Here is a 13,322-nt window from a genome sequence, read left to right as displayed (position 1 = left end):
GAGCCAGTATACAGTCGTGCCTCGTTAATATGGATACCTTGGTTTCCGCACAAAACTATCCATAAAGCGAGTCGTCCGTAATAACGAATCTGAACTTTTTTCCTGAAAAAGAAAACAAAAAAATAAAATCCCGCTGAGGATAAGGTCTGCTTTTGAGCATAATGTAGGTCAGTCAGGTTGGCAATTAGGAGCTATACAAAAACATTCCCCGAGTCACTGTTATGCTTCAAATTCTATGCAATTGAAAGTATTGCGATGCAGTTGCATATCGTTCTCGATGACGTTTCTCGATGGCGTTTCATTAATAAATTACTTCCGCTTTTCATCTCCCATAAACCTCTGCAATCGTATCAGTACTGAGTTGGCTGAAAGTTACTGAATCCAAATTTTCTACAAGGTGCAGGCTGCTGTCAGAGCTTTGTTCAAGTGAATTCACGCTATACAAAAAGCCGCAGTGTAAAATATGAAACCGCAAGCGAAAAGGGCAATCAATCAGTCATTGGCACTAGTGTTCATGTGGCGCCTGTCAACAAAACCTAGAAGAGAAATTATCTTTGAGGCAGCGTAACGAGTGGGTTTCCATGACTGTCTATATTAACGCGACAAAAATACATGGACCCTAATGGTATACTGTGCATTTTCTCCTTGTCCATTGTCCAGACAGCGAGTTTACAAATTAACGAGACATAAATGCATGAAAAAGTTTGAAAAAACTGTCCATAATTCGAGTCGTCTATATGAACGGCTGCCGTATTAACGAGGCACGACTATATCACGGCGGACTCTGTTAATCGACCTCATTCCATGTAAGGGCAGATATGGTATATATACAAGGCTCGGGCGGGAAACGGCGTAGTATGCTTTTGATTCATTTTAACTAATGGCGCGTGATAACTTAAACACTGCATGCTTTTTGTTTGTTCGTTTTTTGCCATTTTTCTGAATGCCGAAACCTGAGCAACTGGGCAGAATACAGATGTATTTGCCTCCTAGCGCACAAAGGCTGCAGTAGCTATCATACTGAAATAAAACAGCGCAAGCAACGGGACGAAACACGAAGGAAGGGAGACAAAGACACAGGCTCCCTTCCTTCGTGTTTCGTCCCGTTGCTTGCGCTGTTCTATTTCATTATGCAGTACCAACTAGCCCGGCATCTTGCACTTCTGAGCTATCATACGGTCCTAGGTTGTCACTGCGGACACTACACGTCTCAACACATTGCAAAGCGTGTTGTTTCTTCTCAAAGACGTCGCAACTATTGCCGGTCATTTTATTTCGAACGTTAATTATTCTTTGCTATCCTTAACAAAACATTGGTCATTGGATATGTGCCGCTAGAATCCTTTGCAATCGTTATTTAGGCGCTCTTTCGCTAGGGCTGCAGCTGCGACCTTATTCGACACATTAATCGGCGCAGAAAGTAAATTCCAGCTGTTGGGTAACACAGGGGTTGCTGAAAAAAATTGCAATTCTCGGTGCCACTTTGGCCCACTAAAGTACGATGAGGCGAAAGCCTTCGTTTGAAACGCCGCTGATTTCTACTAACTGTCTCAGCTTCTGTACGCTCTGTGGTGTGGCGTTCCAGGAAAGGCCAAATGAAAGGCGTAGCACGGACGCCTGGATGGATCAGCTTCGTATATGCGTAAATCACCTGGGCCCGCTTGCACAAAACAATCTTAAGACTGTCTTAGCTAAGTCCAGACTTAACTGGAGTCTAAAGAATAGGCCACTAGCATGGCCGCTTAAGACTGGAGTCAAGACTGGGCTTCAGTCCTGACTTGAATAAGTCGCTTGTATGATTACGACTCTAGTGCTGTCTTGGTTAAGACACAAGGACGCCAGGTGTCTAAGTAGAGAAATTAGGGAAATACAGGGATGCGCTGGCACTGTCCCTGCTGTAAGATGTACACATTCCGTCAATTTTGCGTTGTGTAAAATCCGTGCCATTGCTTTTTGCGGCTTAAGATTGTGTTACGAGGAAAAATGACCCAAGTGGTTGCTGAGGCCGTTCTGGGAAGCCACTCTGGTGAACATGAACCCGAAGCGTTTGACGTTCGGAACACGAGCCGTCTTAAAAAAGCTTGGTCTTTCTAAAGACACCATTTAAGTCTGGACTTAGCTCGGACTTTATCGTGCAAGCCGGCCCTGGTGACGCCATCGGCCATGACATCACGTTTGGTCATGGCCGATGACGTCTCCGTGTAATGAAGTCACAATCTCGCGGCATCCCGCGGAATCACACGAAGAAGTGTGACACATCTCGCAGACACACACTCATGAGCTTACAGAGGCTTTAGCCTTAAAAGGCAAACAATGCTGCGTTTCTAGTCAGTCCTTTTGCTGGGTAATGTCGCCGCCAAGGCAGGCCGACGATATTCAGCGCGAAGAGGCGCCTGCCGTGAAAATAACTGTCATCCGAAACCGAACTGGGAACACACCAGCATAAAGTGAGCGTCTTTGTTTTCACCCCAGCACAACGGAAACACGAAAAACGAGTCTGGAAAACAACAGCTGACCGCGCGCATCGCACGCAGGACACTGAAAGGGTTTTCTATTATGGCGGCGATTTGTAGGGTAAACGATATTGCACGCTCCTGGGCTATTCAGACAGCGTCCAGAGCTTGCAATTCTTCATAAACAGCTGAAATAGACTTCAATAAAACATGGTGCTGGGCAAGTTGGTGATTCATATTTGTAAAGAAGACAGCGCAAAAAAAATGCGAATACGTCGCGCAGTTACCCCCTTTCGATGCATGTTTTTTTTATTCTGCATTATCACTTGTGTCGTGTTATTTTCTTCATTTTTGTGTATTTTTATTGTACGTCTGGCCTTTCTAGAATTGTTATTTGTCATCTCCCCCCCTTGCAATAATGCCTTCGGGCGCTGCAGGACTCTGTAATAAAAAAGAAGGGAACATAACACGGCACAAAGAACGCTATGGCGTGCTTTGAGCCGCGTAGTCTTCTCTTCTGCGTTCGCCTCTTTTGCGCTGTCATATTTACAAGGTGGAATAAAGTGAACAATAAATAATGTTATACATGTTCGCTTGGCAGACTACATGGCACGTCACCACTGCCGTGCTGAACTGAGCATAATGGCTTCATCTGAGCTCATGCGGTTCGTTAACAGTGCGCCAGCAGCCAACAGTTGATGAAACATGATAGCAAGAAAAACATTATTTCGTCGACACGCAGCCTAGAATAGAGAAATGCAGCCCGATGTTGAAAAAGTGAAATGCACGACATTTAGTTCAACCTCAAGTAATGCGGTCAGAATGGGAACAAAAGTGATTTTTTATTTCGCCAAAAAAGTTTTCTGATGACCTCGGTGTTGACTTTTGCGATAACCTAAACCCCTAGCGTTTACCTCAAGTTTTTTTGTTTGTTTTTTTTTTAACTAAGGATTATTTTTCCTCCTTCTAGTCAAAGTGCAGAAGTCGCGTCCCGTAAACGTCTGAAAGCGGGTGCATTTCACCTGACGGTGTAGTTACCAGGAGCAGAGAGAACTGAACAAACCGCAAAGAAAAAGAACACGCAACTTCTAATTCCTGTCTATCTGTTAACATTAACCCTACTTAGGTTAACTATCTATAGAGTCAAGTTGCCAATGGGACAAGCCTGCGACCGTCACTGCACGTGACTGTTCGGAGGCATTAGACGCCCTTCAGCGGAGTAGATTCAGTTGTAAAGTCGCGCTTATAATGATGCCAAACTCCGAACTCTGGAAATCTTAAGCGACCTAAAAACTAGAATATTGATAATCAGCATATTGACTGCAATGATATTAACTAAATTTAGGAGGCCACAGTGCGGCTTCCTCGTTTTTATTCATCTTCATGTAGGTACCCAAAAAAGAATCAGAGGAAAATGTTTTTACTTTTAAAATATTTAGTCGCTGGGGTTTTGCGATATTTATGAACGCCTAATATGGCCCCCAACGCTTATGACCATTAAAATGCTGGCCTTTTTTTTTTTTTTTAGTTCTCGTTTCTACGGAAGCATGCACCTATTGCTGGGTTGCTTTCGTTCTGAACCCGTAAAAGACCGCAATGAAAGTACGTCGTTAAATATTTAAAATTCTGTTCTAACCGAAGAAAGTCATAACTTTAACATGTATGCCACAGCTAGCAGGAGACACAGTAGGAGTTAAGGCCCGTACACACTTGCGACTCGCAGAGGTTTGCTACCGTTTTGGTCGGAAAGCGACTGCCGTAAATGGTCGCACTTGGTCGAAAAGTGACAGCAACAGGGTGTTCAAGCATTGTTCGATTTCGCGTCCTTGCGACGGCTGGTCACAAACCGTACACAAATGAACGACACAGTTGAAATGAGCGGGTCGTTAATTTTACATCCAGCCTTCGTTGATGGTGAACATTCAAGATCGAAGGTCTCATTCCGAATGAGACGAATTCAGGAAAGCGACCCATGGGTAGTCTTTGTAAATGTGAACGTCGGTCGAGCTAAGCGGCTCTTTGGTCGCATGCGATAGCCGGTTGATCTGAGCGGCTCCATATGATCGCATGCGTTAGCCGGTCGCTCTGAGCGGCTTCATAGTCGCGCATGCGATAGCCGGTCGATCTGAGTGACTCCATATGGTCGCTTGCAACAGCCGGTCGATCTGAGCGACACCACGATCACATGCGATAGCGAGTCGATATGAGCGGCTCCATGGTCCCATGCGATAGCGGCTCCATATGTTCGCATGCGTTAGCCGGTCGCTCTGAGCAGCTCCATAGTCGCGCATGCGATAGCCGGTCGATCTGAGCGACACCACGATCACATGCGATAGCGAGTCGATATGAGCGGCTCCATGGTCTCATGCGATAGCCGGTTGATCTGAGCGGCTCCATATGGTCGCATGCGTTAGCCGGTCGCTCTGAGCGGCTTCATAGTCGCGCATGCGATAGCCGGTCGATCTGAGCGACACCACGATCACATGCGATAGCGAGTCGATATGAGCGGCTCCATGGTCGCATGCGATAGCCGGTTGATCTGAGCGGCTCCATATGGTCGCATGCGATAGCCAGTCGATCTGAGCGGCTCCATGGTCGCAAATAGCTGGTCGAACTGAGCGGCTCCATATGGTCACGTCCGACAGCCGGACGATCTGAGCGGCTCCATGGTTGCATGCAATAGCCGGTCGATCTGAGCGGATCCATATGGTCGCATGCGATCACCGGTCGATCTGAGCGGCTCTCATGGTGGCATACAATCGCCGGTTGACCTGAGCGGCTCTATCGTCGCATGCGATAGCCGGTCGATCTGAGCAGCTCCATATGGTCGCATGCGACAGCCGGTCGGTCTGAGCGACTTCATGGTCGCATGCGATAACCGGTCGATCTGAGCGGCTCCCCCGTCGCATGCAATAGCCGATCGATCTGAGCAGCTCGATATGATCGCATCGACAGCCAGTCAATCTAAGTGGCCCCCTGGTCGCATGCGATAGCCTGTCGATCTGAGCGGCTTTCATGGTCGCATGCGACAGCCGGTCGATCTGAGCGGCTTTCATGGTCGCATGTGATATCCGGTCGATATGAGCGGTTCCATCGTTGCATGCGATAACCGGTCGATCTGAGCGGCTCCATATGGTCGCATGCGACAGCCGGTCGATCTAAGCGGCTCCATGGTCGCATGCGACAGCCGGTCGCATGCTCTTCGCGACTCGTAAATGTGAATGGGCCTTTACATTCAATCAAAGCAGAAAACACAGAGAATGAAAAAAAGGTGCGGTGGATTGTTGGTTTAAATAAAGGTCTGAATAAACAGGATTAAGTGGACCGCGAAATTTGACCTTTGGGCTTCTTTTACAACATTTTAAGCTTTGCACATGTGTGTTCTTTTCTCATAGGTGGGGCGTATTCCTATACCATTCAGCTGCAAGTGTGGTGCCCATCCGGTCGTCACTGTTTCTGTGTGCTGTCTCGCGTGCCTTCTCCGTTCAAACCCTAAATGACCTATTTATACGTATTTATGTACTGACTCGTTACCTTCCACGCCACTCAAGACAGAAAGGCTCCACCGCCACGCAAAAGCTTTCTGCTACGTTTGCGCTGTTCACTGTAACCATCTGCTGAGGTCAGGTACTTATGCGGAAGTTCCGTCGCTGACGCACACGTGGAGAGCATGCAATTGTCAGTCATCTCGCTCCATCCACAAAAGCAACCTAAGCTATGGAACAACATAACCCAGCTTTTAAAAGTCAACATCCACAAGCGTTGTCCGGCACTTGCATCACCAACGTCAGTTACCTTGTAATAATTTCTACATCCTTTTGCTCTTAAAACGCAGTTCTAATAACGAACCTTTGTGTATATATTTACTCGCAAATTGAATGCTTGTACTGGCAAAAAAAAAAAATCTAACGCTGACTCACTGAGCAGTGAAGGCTCCATTCGCCGAGGCTCCTCACAACGACGTTTCAAGGCGATGCCGTTCGGTTACTACAGCGGTTAAGCTACTACCGAACACGAAAAGCGGGACGGAAGCTGCTCCTGGGGCGACGTTCCCGCTGCTACTCGACGTGACAAATTAGCAGTTACCGCTAGCACTGCATCTCCAGCCGACTGTCCGGCCAAGGCGACAAGTGATCCGCATGCATCCATTTGTCGAACATGTCCTTCGTTCACCTGGAGGCGATGTTCGATTTGAAAGCGATGGGCGCTTCGCTTTCTCTCTTGCCACAGACCTCACATTCCCCCCTCGCCGACGCTTCTTACGCTGGTCAGCAAGCGGAATCCGGCCACTGAATGCGATTGTCTTGCGTCTATCACGAGAAATGAGTTGTGTGCCCCGCACGTCCTCTGTCAAGAGGTCAATCAAAAAAACATACGCCTACCCAAAAGAAATCCTTTAGAGCCTCCCTTACCACTGTCAATATAATCGACCGCGACTACATAAATACTCTGCAGAAATCTATACACACAGAAACCAACCACTACAACATAAACTATACTCTCCCTATGGCGCCACTGGTGCAGTACATGCACATAGTCGGTGTATATGTTGAGTCATGAGACTGAGCCCTAGTTTAGTCATTAGATTTAAAGTCGCATCCACGCCACCATAGGCGGATTTATGAAGCCGCACATAAAAATGAAGAGGCGGCTAGGATGGCCACACGAATTGCTAAGGTTGAAGAAAAACAAGTCAGCGCGGCGACGCGTTGGGCGGAGGAAGCAGCAAGGGCACGGAGTGCGCTGCCCAGCATGCGGTTCAACCCTGCCACAACCCGGCGACAGATAAACAGTCAAATGTGGTCAGTAAAGCCGAGCATGCTGCCTAGCTGAGAAGGAAAAGGGACTGATGGTGGCTCCTTCTCAAGCGGAGAAAACAGCCAATGAGATGAAGCGTATCGTGAAGAAAAAAAAAAAGCGGGTGTACAAGGTACATGATCAAAAGTCAAGTACTGTGTCAATACCCTACGGCGACTGTCACCTTCCATGAGTTTTAGAACGTGCGATGCCGTTTTTGCAATGTTGTCATGCTAGCATCTGCTCCCCACGACGACATGGAGAGCGTGGTTTAATGAAGTGGGACCACAACAGACAGGAAGACAACAGCACCAGCCTTAGCGACTAATACCGCCTGAGCGACAGGTGACAGTGACTGGGTTATAGTGTTAATAGCGGCTTAGCGTAGTTGGAAGTAGTAATAGGGATCGTAATGTGACAGTACATACGCGCTTTAGAACGATGGAACAAAGAAAGAAAACAACGTTATCGCATTTCCTGCGCATCAATCAAATTGACCACCCCTAACTTTATTTTCTGCACTCTTTAGCAGTGCGAAATTATGAGGAGCTTCTTGCTTTAAGAATATTATAAATCCATATCAACACAAGTTAAGAAAAAAAAACGATTGTTTTTCTTTTTTGTGCGAAGAGACAACTGTCAGTTAAAAATTAAGAAGATATTTCTCTATATGCCTGATACGTGATACGTGATACGGGTACGAGCTTTCTTACTTACCTGGCGCTGATCTTATATATATATATATATATATATATATATATATATATATATATATATATATATATATATATATATATATATATATATATATATATATATATATATATATATATATATATATATATATAAGATCAGCGCATATATATATATATATATATATATATATATATATATATATATATATATATATATATATATATATATATAAGATCAGCGCCAGGTAAGTAAGAAAGCTCGTACCCGTTGCATAACGAGTAAGCATCTGGATGCACTGTGGATCGAAGCTCGCCCCCACCAAATGCCAGGTTGTTGCTCAAACTTTTTTTTTAAAAGCTTTTTCTAGAAGCCATCAGACGCCTGCGCAGAGAAAGCAAAACATGAGCGCAGCCTTTTGCCCCTCCAAATTTCGGTAATGAACCTGAGTCCTGGGTAATGACGCGGAGGGAGGCCTATTTACATCTCACGGCGCGCGTTACAGCCCTCTGAGCGAAATATTCACCGCATAGAACTCTCATTTTTGCAGAATGCGCAATAGTCGCTAAGCACGCATGTCTTCTTGTCCCGTTTCTTGTACATTACGTTCAAAGAATTCTACAGAGAATTGTGTAGTTTCCATTTTGTGTCATTTTGTGCCACCGTTCTTCGAGTGGAGTCTATCTTAATTTCCCAGCTTCAGTTTTTCTTCTCCTTGCATGTTTCTTGCGCGTTTTTCGCGCGTTTAAATGCTTTTTTTTTTCTTACGTTAAAAGAATTATTCGAAAAGAACGCAAGAACGATACGATATTAGACGTCAGTGAGAAAATGCCTTCCCACTGCCTGGACTGTGACAGTGAAATGAAATGCGTTCCTCGATTTAAAAAACAACCATCCTGAAAAAAAAAAATAAAACATAGGAACCAAATGACGCGCGAAATTGTTGAAGCCGCCTTTACCTCAGGCCTTAGGGGAGGTTGCGTCAGCACCCCTTCCATCTCACTATCTAAAAACGAAATTACCTTCCTCTCTTGCTTTATCTGGCTTCACCCTGATTTTAGATGCACCCTTCATATGTTACTCTTTTTCGTTCTAGCAGTGTTAATTATTGGCGCTCATCCCTCGTACCGCTAATCTTTTCACCGCTTTCTCGCCCTGCTATGTTCTAACATCACTGAGCCCTCCACCCTGTTTTTCCCTTTTTTGCATTTGTCATTCTTGCACCTTCAAACCTATTTTTCCATCCTTTTTTCCATTTGACATTTGTGCTGTACGTCATGGAATTCGTTGTCCAGTGCGTTTTTAGCAATCTCTTATCTTTTGAAAACCTGGAAAACATGTCATTACCAGTTCGATCGCGCGTCCTGACTGTCGGGTCACATTGCTTATTCCCCTGATGGCCTTTTACCCGGCATGTGTATATAAGTGCGGATTTGACTTTCTCTAAAAGAAGTTGAAGGTTCAGCGCTCTGTCCCGTCTACTACATTTTTTCAGATTGTGTGAGCACTGCTGATGCAAATGGATCGCAACCAATTAGGCCGGCAGGTCATGTTATTCAAGTCCTTAATGTCTTGACCTCAAGAAGCGTTATCATCGTTCAAAACTTTCTAATGAACCGTATCTCACTTACCTTCAATGTTTGTTTGTTTTTCTGCTTTATGAGTTCCTGAAAACTTCCTGTTGTCTGAAGTAGTACGTTTTGAGTATTTATAGTATCCGTAGTGCAGGAAAGAGAATGACCCCCCCCCCCCCCCTTTGGTTTCGATTCTCACGGACATCAAAATGCAATGCACCTCAAGAAACCAGAATGTTGCACATAAACCTAGTTCGATAACCACAGCACTATATATATATTTTTTTGAAAGTGAAAGTTAAAGTGTATTTGATTGAACATATTTACAAAATGCATAAAAATACAGACGAGGGTCCCATAGTCATAAGACTGCACCGGGATCTGTTGTGAGCTGTTTATAACTTGTTTCCCGGATTCTTAAACATCCTCGTTTACATATTATTTCTTATTCGTTTTCCTGCAACCAAAAATGGCGGGAAAATCGAAGCAATGCATTCAAAATCTATTACTAGCTTGAAAAACGGCCAGCGCAACGCGCGATTTCTTGACACATCTGACTTCTTTGCAAGTCATCTTGATCCAAACCAAACAGGCCTTCTACTTGACTCTTTTTCTTATTATTATTATTTTTGCAAGTGCGTACTTTCCAACGACGCAGTGTGCATGCCCAGATTGGCTAATTTTCTTCGGAAATCGGTTTTCGCTTCGTAAGCGGTTGACAGGGTGAGGTATAGTTAAGAAAATGCGAAACTGGACTTGCACACAAGTGCCAGGAACAGCTGCTTCTCTGCAGAGACAGTTCAAATTTGTTGTTTTCAATTTTAAGAATGGATTATTATTCGGAATACTATATACGTACTGCACTAAGATGGATTACATATATAAATCTCCTGTTAATATTTCAGAAAAAAACCTACCCGGGCGATATGTGATAGATCTGTCACGGAAATCCACAAAAGAACTCGTTTTCAGAGTTCAAAGCACATCAAGTGCCGGTTTATTGGTTTGGTTTGTGGGGTTTAACGTCCCAAAGCAACTCAGGCTATGAGAGACGCCGTAGTGGAGGACTCCGGAAATTTCGACCACCTGGGGTTCTTTAACGTGCACTGACATCGCACAGCACACGGGCGCGTTGCTTTTCGCCTCCATCGAAAAGCGGCCACCGAGGCCGGGATTCGATCCCGCGTCCTTGGGAACAGTAGTCGAGCGCCGTAACCACTGCGCCACTCCGGCCATTTACGGATTAATAAAAGCGCGTATTAAAGCGACACTGAGGAGAAGCAGAAGCCAACCTACGTCGATAGCGTTCTATGCTCTTATGTAAATCACCACTCTCACAGAAAACGGTGCCTTTCTAAGCCACAAAATACCGTACTAGGTGATGCAGCGCAAGGAACGGGACAGACGCTATGAGGCGCTTGTCGCCGCCAAAGGCGAATGAAGCGGCGGCGCTGATGTCGCCCCTCTTAAACGCGATGCTGCGGTGTTGAAAAGTTCGTCTGCGAATGAATGCGCAACCAGCACTCCCAGAGTTTATTGGACGAAGAAAAAAAATTCCGTTCAAACGCCGTGGTAACCCGGCGGTTCCTGCGACGCCGTAGTGTTTTTCTTCCACACAAAGATCTTTGCAGTATTAGTCAGTTGAGTGACGTTTTATCCGAGGAATGTCACAAAACAGCAAATGCTGAGTTTGTTTTTCAACAGCGACTGGTGAGCACCGAAGGGGAGGCGGAGAAATGTTTGGTTCAGGGCAGGACAGAAGACTCAACAGTTGCGCAAAAGGTGACACCGCGCCTCCGGGTGAATGCAGAGAATGAGGTTAATGTCGCGAATTCAAGGAATCGAATTTAACGTGAGTGGAGGAGGGGAACTATTTAACCCGGAAAAAAAAAAGAGAAAGAGGCGGGTAAAGTTAAGTTGGCCGCCAGGACTGTAACCATGCTGCCGACCTGTCAGTCAAAAAACGGATATGCGTCTGAGACTGACATTTTTATGCTTGGTGCTGATAAAAAACCTTACGTCCTATAGTCTTTTTTCAAGAGTAATACTTTGAATAGTGTTTAAGTGCTTAACAAATAAAAATGAAGCAAATTTAAACTCTCTCCGGCAGTTATCCTCGAAAGAGTCGAGTTTTCTTTTTTTATAGTGCGTGGATCGACATCCCTCCGCAGTAGTTAGTTATGTTGTTGGGGTAAAAATAACGTTTCAAATCAGCACCGTGTGTTGTCGTTTCTTTCGACGTCCTTCATCCGGGAACTTGGACCGTGAGTACAAAAGCAGTCGAGTAACGAACGGATCAAGGCCTCCTTATTAGGACAATGCATCGATTACCGCGAAGCGCGCGCGTGCGCGGTTGCGCATTCTAGCGTCACATCTAATATGAGGAGGAAGCTGGAGACACACCTCTGTCGGCCAGAGAGTAGCGGCGCAAGCAGCAGGCGAGGAGCAGCGCGCACAGGGACAGCGGCGCAGGAAGGGCGCTCCGCATGACTGCCCACTCCTTGCGGCCAGTCGCGTAAGCAAAGGGGCCATTCTGCCTTCGCGGCCGCTCATGGCGCAACCCCTTTGATCCTTTACGCCGCGAGCCTGATCTGTGGGAGCCTCCAGAGCTCGCTGCTCGGCGGTCGTCGCGACACCTCGCGGCTAAAGCATAAAGTCATTTCCCACTTTTCTTACCTTTGCGGAATCGTGAGCCTGCCAGGTGTCTCGTCGGTAGATCGAGCCGTAAGCCGGTACAACACGGCGCCAGCGGCGACTCTGGGACAGCTCCCGGCACGCAGAAACCTTCGCAGCTGGAAATCCTTCGCTGTCGGCCGCAGATGTGTCCCAGTCGCCGGCGAGGATAAATCAAAGCCGCCTCGCCTTCGATCGCACCTGCACACCGCCTGCATGGGGGCGCCGACGGAGCTGTTTTGGCACCCGTGCGGTCTAGGAAGCGGCGGTTCATTTCTCCAAAAGCCACTGCAAATTCACTGTACTTTTGTTTCACGGCTCGGACGCCCCATCGGCCGCAGGATTCAACGCTGTCACAGTGAAAAATGTCCTTTGCAATTTATATGCAACCGTGCTAACAGCCTTCGTGCAGGGCAGTTAAGAAGATAAGCTATGAAGAACCCTCCCAAAACGTTTCAATAAACTGTCTATCAATCATTTCGATGTTGAAAAATTTCCTGTCATCGGTAAAGGCTTGAAGGCTAACACTTTTAACGAGTTTCGGAGACCATCTTCCTGCGTGTCCTAAGTGGTTACAGGACTATATATGACACGGCAACAAATCTAAATTAAGAAAGTTAATCGCCACCGGAAGTCACGGGAAATGTGCCATTATACGGCCGTTCAACTCACCACGCCTTCTAAACAATGCAAAACTAAGAGCGTTAAACTCACTCTTTAACGCTCTTCTAAACTTATAAGAACGTAAACAAGCTTAAAAGAAAGACGGTGCTTCTTCTTCCCCCCGCGTTCCATTTGATAAATTCCCGAGCATCTCTGCGCATTACTTCTGCATGTTCTGTCTTTGAACCAAATCATTTCATGTTAAACGCAGAAATGCTCAGCAAAAATAATAAGTGGGAATATAGGGATGAGAAACATATCCAATATCATTTCTGTGTTGAGCACGACACATTTTCTGACGTTGAAAATAACTACCACAACACTGTAAACAGGCGAAGAATAACCGAAATACCATAGGACAGGCACACTACAATACAGTGAAAATAAGTTTCACTGATGAACAGTCAGCAAAAATCACGCTTAAGGTATATATTGTCACAGCAACGACAGAGACATCATGCCAGCCCTT

The 13,322-nt window shown here is 45.8% G+C and overlaps 1 protein-coding gene across 1 annotated transcript in view; it reads right to left on the bottom strand.

Moving 5' to 3' along the window:
* The window catches only part of LOC146185166 (transmembrane protease serine 2-like), a 55,438-nt gene extending 43,142 nt beyond the window's left edge, over positions 1–12,296 (bottom strand). Inside the window, exon 1 of the mRNA XM_084605484.1 lies at positions 12,194–12,296. The gene's annotated coding sequence lies outside the window, so the exon portion shown is untranslated. The remainder of the gene's footprint in view (positions 1–12,193) is intronic.
* Between the last annotated feature and the right edge of the window lie 1,026 nt (positions 12,297–13,322).

This window comes from Amblyomma maculatum, chromosome 6 (assembly GCF_055883805.1).
Source record: "Amblyomma maculatum isolate TAMU_Amacu chromosome 6, ASM5588380v1, whole genome shotgun sequence".
NCBI lineage: Eukaryota > Metazoa > Arthropoda > Arachnida > Ixodida > Ixodidae > Amblyomma > Amblyomma maculatum.
Note: the sequence above shows the minus strand (reverse complement) of the source record. Positions and strands in the feature narration are given on the sequence as shown.